Genomic DNA, 6,529 nt, shown 5'->3' on the forward strand with positions numbered 1-6,529 from the left:
TCATGTGAAAAAGTTAGGACACCCCATGAGAACCTTTGTCTTTTTGAACATATTTAAACATATGAATATTTGAGCTTCATTTGAACAGTACTGAGAGATGGAGCTTATATAACTAAACAACAAAAATTTTAAAAAATACTTTTAAACTCAAGTTGTAAAATGTAATGAACAAAAATGGAAATTTATTGTGAGGAAAAAGTTAGGACACCCTATGCCCTAATAGCTGGTATTTCCCTCTTTGGCTGAAATAACCTCAATTAGATGTTTCCTATAACCATCTACCAGTCTCTGACATCGACTGGTGGAAAGTTTTTCCCACTCCATGCAGAATTTCTTCAGCTGTGTGAGGTTTGAGGAGTTTCTTGCATGCACAGCCCGTTTCAAATCAGCCCACAGCATCTCAATAGGATTAAGATCCGGGCTTTGACCTGGCCATTCCAGAAGTCTCAATTTCTTTCTTTTGATCTATTCCTTGGTGGATTTACTGGAATGTTTTGGGTCGTTGTCCTGCTGCATGATCCACTTCCGCTTCAGTTTTTGGACAGTTTTTTACATTTTCCTCAAGTACCCTCTGATCCAGTGAAGAATTCATTGTAAATTCTATAATGGAGAGCTTGCCAGGCCATGCTGCTACAAAGCAGCCCCAAACCATGACATTTCCACCTCCATGCTTCACAGTTGAGTATGAGGTTCTTGTGCTCAAATGCTGTGTTTGGTTTGCGCCAAAGATGTCTTCTGTTACTGTGCCCAAAAAGCACATTGTTCCAGAAGTCCTGGTCTTTGTCTAGGTGTTCTCTGGTCAATTTTAGTCTTGCCCTGATGTTTTTTTGACAGCAAGGGTTTCTTCCTTGCACACCTCCCGTAAAAAAAATCAAACTTGTGCAGTCTCTTTCTGATGGTAGATGCATGTACCTTCCTATCAACAGTAGCAAGAGCTACCTGTAGGTCCTGTGATGACATTGAAGGATTATTGGAGACTTCTTTATGCATATTGCGGTCTGCTCTTGGGCTGAACTTGCTAGGACGGCCTGACCTGGCCATGTTGGCAGTTGTTTTAAATGTTCTCCACTTGTAAATTATTTTCCGGACAGTGGAATGGCTGATTTCTAATTGTTTTGAGATCTTTTTAAATCCTGTCCCAGACTAATATGCATCTACAACCTTATTTCTGAAGGCCTCAGAGAGCTCTTTAGATCTCACCATGGTGATACCACTCACTTCAACAATCATAGGCAAACTAAACTTATGTCTGAGGTTTAAATAAAACTCCAATGTCCTCTAACAATGGTCTAATCATTGCAGCTGATGTGGTGCACCTGATTCTAATTTTAGACATTTTAAGTAGTATTAAATGTGGGGGTGTCCTAACTTTTTCCTCACAATAAATTTCCATTTTTGTTCGTTACATTTTACAACTTGTGTTTAAAAGTAATTAAAACATTTTTTTGTTTAGTTATATAAGCTCCATCTCTCAGTACTGTTCAAATGAAGCTCAAATGTTCATATGTTTAAATATGTTCAAAAAGACAAAGGTTCTCATGGGGTGTCCTAACTTTTTCACATAACCGTACATATACTGTATATATATATTTTTTTTTTTTATATTTATTATACATAAAAAATGTATAATAATGTGGGTAAAATGTCACGTGGGAAGAAAGGGACACAAATGCAGAAGTAAAATTATATGGAAAGATATTTTATTTATTTAATAAGGACAACAGAAAAGGTAAACAGCTAACATAAAACAAAACAAAACCCAATCGGAAACTCCGACGGAAGCTGAAGAACACCGATCTGAAACAAGAGAGAAACAAATGAGAAAGGTTAAGCAACTGTAGAGTGTGGATTCGAACCGGGGATGTTGGCGTGACTACCGATTGCTTTCCGGAGTTGCCACCCAGCGGTTGGAGAATCCAATGTTCCGATTAACTAAAGGCACTGATGCCGGAATTACTACCAACGCTAAAACAGCGCTGAGTGAAAGCCGCTAAAGCTAAAGCTAGCGCTGAAACAAACAGCAGTTCGAGGACTGCGCGGCGTCGCACCACACTATTTCTAAGAGGCAGAAAGAAAACCCTCACTACCTCAAACCTTGCGGTTTTACTTACCCGAATGGCCTAGCGCCACCAGGGCTACCACCTATGACTAAAAACAGTGTGGACGAGCTGCCACAAGAGACCACAAAACAAACAAAGGTGCGACACCCACTGCTGTGTAGAGCTGGCTTAAATAGTCAGCCCCACAGCTGCGGGTGATCAGCACTAATTGGGAGGCCTGGTATAAGAGGCCTTTGTTTGCTGAGCTCTGTAACGTCTGTTTCGCTGGGAACCCGGGGCACGTTCACCAGCTACCACAGACCTCGTTATAGAACCCCCTCCTCTAGGGACAGCTCCTGAGGTCCCAAGACCCGCAGCTCGGTTCCGTCGGAACTCGCGGATCAGTTCAGGGTCCAGGATCTGACGAGCCGGTACCCATGAACGTTCCTCAGGGCCGTAACCTTCCCAATCCACCAAGTATTGGGTACTACCCTGAACCTTCCTGCTGTCAAGTAACCGGCGAACCGTGAAGGCAGGGGCACCCTGGATGATACGAGGGGCGGGAGGTTGGGGAGGGGGTAAAACTCCCCCGCACATAAATGGTCGGAGATGGGAGACATGGAAGGTTGGATGCACTTTCATGCGGGGAGGAAGCTCCAACCTATACGTCACCGGGTTAATCCGCTTTACCACCTTGAACGGGCCAATGTACTTGGGTGCCAACTTATGTGGAACACCTCGAACGGGGAGATCCCTTGTTGAAACAAGTACTCGTTGGCCTGGCCGGAAGGTAAGAGCCGGCTGCCGCCTGCGGTCAGCTTTGCGCTTCACAGAGCGCTGGGTGGCCACAAGTGCCTGCCTAGCTTTGCGCCAGGCGGCGCGGCAGCGGCGGACATGAAGCTGTACAGACGGGACCGCTACCTGCTGCTCCTGCTCAGGAAAGAGCGGAGGAGGGTACCCGAACTGAGCTTCAAACGGTGACATGCCGATCGCCGAATGATGCAGGGTGTTGTGAGCAAACTCTGCCCACATCAGCTTATCCGACCACGTGGTCGGATTCCCTGCCATCAGGCACCTGAGCATCTTGCTCAGATCCTGGATAAGCCTCTCCGACTGCCCATTCGACTCCGGGTGGTAACCGGAGGATAAGCTGGCCTTCGCGCCAATAAGTTGGCAAAAGGCCCGCCAGCACTGGCTCACAAACTGTGGGCCCCGATCTGACACAATGTCTGAGGGGACCCCATGTGCTCTCACCACATGATTCAGAATGATCTGCGCAGTGCCCATGGCGGATGGTAGCTTGGGCAGTGGGATAAAGAGGCAAGATTTGGTAAACCGGTCGACAATTACCAATACCGCCGTGAACCCTCTGGACTTAGGCAAGCCTGTCACAAAGTCCAGGGCAATGTGGGACCACGGTCTAGCCGGTATTGGCAACGGATGAAGAAGGCCCCTGGGGCGCTCTCTGGGACTCTTGTTAAGAGCACACACAGAGCAGGCACGGACAAAGTCACGTACCTCATTCTCCATCCCCGGCCACCAAAATCTTCGGCGCAGCAAGACCAGGGACTTAGTCACGCCTGGGTGCGCCGCAAATGGGGAAGCATGAGCCCACTCGAAGACCTGACGCCGTACGGATGAAGGTACGTACAGTCTGTCAGGAGGTCCCCCACCGGGGTCGGGTTCAGCCCGTTGGGCATCCCGAATGACCTTCGATATGCCCCATGTGACTGGGGCCGCTATCTGGGTCGAGGGGATCACGGGATCAGGTCCGGTCTCCGGCCTGGTCGGTTCCCACTGTCTAGACAGAGCGTCCGGTTTGACGTTTTTGGACCCCGGTCTATAAGACAGTGTAAAATTGAACCTTCCAAAAAATAAGGACCACCGGGCCTGACGGGAGTTCATCCTCTTGACTTGCTGGATGAATGACAGATTTTTGTGATCCGTCCAGACAAGAAAAGGATGTTTGGCCCCCTCGAGCCAGTGTCGCCACTCCTCTAACGCCAACTTAATGGCCAAGAGTTCCCTGTCTCCAACCGGGTAGTTCCGCTCGGCTGGAGTCAGGCGGTGCGAGAAGAAGGCACATGGATGTAGCTTCTTCCCCGGCCCCACTCTTTGGGACAAAACTGCCCCAGCCCCGACCTCGGATGCATCCACTTCGACAACGAAGGGTTCCTCTGGGTCGGGCAACTGCAAGACGGGAGCAGTTGTCAAGAGTGTTTTTAGCTTGTCGAAAGCTTGCTGGGCCTGCACCGTCCATTGGGACGGACCTTTGCCTGTGAGGTCCGTTAACGGAGCGGCGACTGAGCTAAAGTTCTTAATGAAACGCCGAAAAAAGTTTGCAAAGCCCAAAAACCTTTGCAGTTGGCGTAAAGAACTTGGAGTTGGCCACTTCTCCACAGCAGATACTTTAGCCGAGTCCATGCGCAGGGTGCCCTCGGACACTACAAACCCCAGAAACGAGACCGTGGGGGAGTGAAAGACTGACTTCTCCAGCTTGACAAACAGATGGTTGTCGAGCAAGAGCTGGAGAACTCGTCGGACATGCCCTATATGCTCGTCGATGGACTGACTAAAGATAAGAATATCGTCTAAGTAAACATAGACGAATTTACCAAGAGTCTCCCGCAAGACCTCATTGATAAATCTCTGGAAGACTGCGGGGGCATTCATTAACCCAAATGGCATCACCGAGTACTCATAGTGGCCAGTGGGCGTAATGAACGCAGTCTTCCACTCATCCCCCTGCCTGATCCGGATCAAATTGTACGCGCTGCGAAGATCGAGCTTTGAAAAAACCGATGCTCGCTGAAGGGCTTCGAAAGCCGTGGCCATCAGCGGCAGCGGGTACCGATCCTTGATCGTAACGGCATTCAAACCGCGATAATCGATACAGGGGCGCAGGGTGCCGTCCTTCTTGTTCACAAAAAAGAACCCTGCCCCAGCTGGGGAGGAGGAAGGACGGATGAACCCCTGTTTGAGCGCCTCACGCACATACTCCTCCATAGCAACCTTTTCTGGACCGGAGAGCGAAAAAAGGCGCCCCCTAGGAGGAGTAGTGCCGGGCAAAAGGTTGATGGCGCAATCGAACGGTCTGTGGGGGGGCAAGTCCTGCGCCCGGGACTTGCTAAAAACCTCCCGTAAATCATGGTACACAGGAGGAACAGCTGCCAAATCCGGAATCGCCATCTTGGGTTCGGACGGCTCGGGGCTCGCGCCGCCTTGCAGTAAGCACGAGTCCCGACACTGCGTTCCCCAGATAAAGATCGATCCGGTGGCCCAGTCGATCTGGGGGTTGTGTCTTTGCAGCCACGAATACCCCAAAACCACCTGGAGGTGAGGAACGTGAGTCACAAGAAAGGTGATCCGTTCCTCGTGGTTTTCCAGGCGCAACGTGAGAGGTCGCGTCTGGTGGGTTATCGGGCTGCCCGCTACAGGTCGGCCATCCACAGCATGGACCGACACTGGAGTTGTTAGCGGTTGGACCTCAATCCCCAGCCTGTGTACCAGGTTGATGTCTATGAAACTCTCCACCGCGCCTGAATCCACACAGACCCGAAGGTCTGTGTCTCCCAGGCCCCAAAGCAACCGGGCCTGCAGAAATAGTCCTTGGACAGGGATGGTAGTTCGGCTCACTCCCGAGTCCCTGGCTCGAGAGCGGCCTACTAGTTTAATGGCTGCCGGGGTCGGGCAGGCGGACCCGAAGCCGTTGGGGCACCAGCGCGAGCTGACCCCAACTGCATGGGTTCAGGATCCAGGACAGGCGGAGGAGAATTGGGAGAGACCTGCGAGCGGGTGAACGGGGAACAGGTGCCCCGTTCCCGGGCTCGCTGGCGAAGGCGGGTGTCTATGGCGGTGGCCAGGACATAGAAGTCCTTAAGAGTGGTAGGAGGGTCCCTGGTGGCCAGCTCGTCCTTCACTTTACCAGACAAACCACGATGGAATATGGCAGTAAGGGCCCCCTCGTCCCAACCGCACTCAGCCGCGAGCGTTCGAAACTCGATTACATAATCGGCTACTGACCGAGCACCTTGGGTAAGCTCGAGTAGACGAGGGCCTACCTCACGGCCACCCGAAGGGTGAAAAAAGGTCTCCTTTATAGCTTCCTTAAAGGAGCTTTCCGAAGAGCATTCCGGAGCATTTTGCTCCCAGAGGGCGGTAGCCCATTCTAAAGCTCGGCCAGTCAAAAGGGATATTATGTATGCAACCTTCGATCGCTCCGTGGGGTAGCGAGAGGGTTGCAGCTCGAACGCAAGGGCACACTGGAGGAGGAAGCCACGGCACCTCTTAGCCTCTCCCGAATACCTTTCGGGAGGCGAAATAGGGGTGTCGCGGTTTCCACACCCTCCGGAGTGGGTAGGAGAGTGGGCTGGGGGTTCAGGACCGGACCTAAGAATTGGCGGCTGCAGGGTGAGCGCAGCTACCCGCTGCGCCAACTCGTTTAGGGCCACCTCGTGCCTGCCTAACGCTACCCCTTGATGACGTAGAAC

General features: G+C 51.0%; 1 protein-coding gene across 1 annotated transcript in view; it reads left to right on the plus strand.

The window, feature by feature from the left end:
* megf11 (multiple EGF-like-domains 11) overlaps positions 1–6,529 on the plus strand; it is a 257,142-nt gene that overhangs the window by 221,564 nt on the left and 29,049 nt on the right. The window lies entirely within an intron of this gene.

The sequence above is a fragment of the Trichomycterus rosablanca genome, chromosome 11, assembly GCF_030014385.1.
Source record: "Trichomycterus rosablanca isolate fTriRos1 chromosome 11, fTriRos1.hap1, whole genome shotgun sequence".
In the NCBI taxonomy this organism is placed as follows: Eukaryota; Metazoa; Chordata; class Actinopteri; order Siluriformes; family Trichomycteridae; genus Trichomycterus; species Trichomycterus rosablanca.